This window comes from Penaeus chinensis, chromosome 12 (genome assembly GCF_019202785.1).
Source record: "Penaeus chinensis breed Huanghai No. 1 chromosome 12, ASM1920278v2, whole genome shotgun sequence".
Classification (NCBI taxonomy): domain Eukaryota; kingdom Metazoa; phylum Arthropoda; class Malacostraca; order Decapoda; family Penaeidae; genus Penaeus; species Penaeus chinensis.
In genome coordinates this window covers 19,294,163-19,296,662 of record NC_061830.1, presented here as the reverse complement: position 1 = coordinate 19,296,662, position 2,500 = coordinate 19,294,163, and positions in this window count along the sequence as shown.

Below are 2,500 nucleotides of genomic sequence, written 5' to 3'. Positions count from 1 at the left end.
TCATTAACTGTCAGAATATTTATGATCATTATTATTTTTTTCTTTATCTATATTATATCCATTATTATGGTTATTGATACAATAACGACAATAATTGTTATCATCAGCATTAGTAATAATACTACTACAAATATTTCTGTCATTATTATTATTGTTATTAGTATTGGCAATATGATCACAGTTATTACCATTATTACTTATATTTTTCTCTATCTATCATTAATATCATTATCATTGATTATTATCAAACATTTGTCTATTTTTCCTTTCGTTTTGTTATTATCATTTTTATCGTCATGTTATTAGTAATGATTATTGTTGGTATCCCTGATTAGCTTTTCCATTATTTTTGTCATTACTGTAATGGTTATTTGTGGCTTGTTATTCTTTTCACTATAATCACCAATACTGCTATTACTACTATTATCCTTATTATTATTTTTATCACATATTATCTTTTTCTTTTTCTTTGTCTTCTTGTTAGTTATTACTTTTGTCACTATTATTTAATTTTTATTATCACTATTACCATCATCATCATCATTATCATCATCGTCATCTTCATCATTATTGGTATTATTATTATCATTATTATTTTATCTTTATTGTCATTATCATTGGTATCGCCATTATTGTGATAATCGTTATTATTATTGTTGTCATTATTACTATTATTTTTATTATTATCATTATTATTATTATTATCCTCATAATCTTTATCATTATCTTCATTATTACCTTAAATTCTATCACATTTTAATATTTTTTATTGTTATTATCATCATCATTATTATAATTAATATATTATTATTGTTATTATTATTATTACTATCATTACTATTATCATCATTTTCATTATCATTATTATTACTATTACTATTATTATTATTATTATTATTATTATCATTATTATTATTATCATTTATAATCAAAATTATCATTATTATTGTCATTTATAATTTAAATTATTATTTTAATTATCATTTTTAATTTATATCATTATTATAATTATCATTTTAATTTATATTATTATTGTCATTATCATTATTGCTGTTGTTGCTATTATTATTATCATTGTTACTATTATCATTATTATCATTACTACTATCATTATTGTTACTATTATTATTATTATTATTATTATTATTTTATTATTATTATCAACATTATCATTATTATTATTATTATTATTATTATTATTATTATTATCATTATTATTATTATTATCATTATCCTCATTATTACTATTATTGTCACTATCATCATCATAATCATCATCATCACCATTATTATTATTATTACTACCATCATTCCTATCATTATCATCACCAAAATTATCACCATAAGTATCATTATCATTACTAATTTCGTATTCATTATCATCACGAAGTCTAAATATTCTAATAATTATATTTCTCTATCACTATATTTATCATTTGTCTTTCTATCATTTATTTCTACTGCTATTTTCTCGTCACTAAATACAATATAATACAATATAATGCAAGTTATTTAATATCTTTCTTGCTGTAAGGCTGATTAATAGTAATTCGTATTACCCGTAATTACTTTTAATTAACCATCTTAATTAATTAACTAACCCAACATACACAGCAGTAACGACCCCCCCCCCCCCCCTCCAAGTGTTTAAAATGAAAATAGTAATAATAATGTAAATGATAATGATGATTATAATAATAGTAATGGTAATAATAGCAATGATAATAATGGTAATAAAAGTAATGATAATAAGGATGATGATAATGGTGACGATGATAACAAAAATAACAATAATAATGATGATAATGATAATAGGAATGATAATAAAAATTATAATAATGATAATAACAATGATAATATAATAATAATAATAATAATAATAATAATGATACTAATAACGATAACAATATTGATAATAACAATTATGATAATAACAATATCAATGATAATGGAAATAATGATAGTAATAACAACAGAGATAATAATAACATAAAATAAAGTAAATGAACAACTGGCACTGGCACTGCACCAGAGGCTGACATCGGATAACAGATCGAAGGACAAACGTCATCGCACGAAATCTGTGAAATTAACCTCCCCTCCCCTCCCCCCCCCCCCCCCCCGCTATTAAAAGTCAACCCTCCTGCCGTAACCCTTCGAAATCCCCCCTCCCCCCCCGCCTCCCTTCACCCTAGTCACTCCTGCTCCCGTAAGTGCTACTCCCCCCCACCCTCCCCCCCTTCTACGTATCCGGATCCCTGGCTTCCTTCCACATCTCTCCACATTCGTCCCCAATCGCCACCCTCCTCCACATTCCCCTCCCCTCCTCCACAATACGCCCCCCCCCCCTAGCTCTCTTAGCTCCCCACCCCACCCCCCCATCCCCAGCCCCATTCCCTCTCATCTCGATCCTGAGCCCCCTGCCCTAATCCCGCCTCCCCCCCACCCTCCACCTCCCTCCACATCCACCCCGCCCTCCACCTCCCCCCACCTCCCTCCA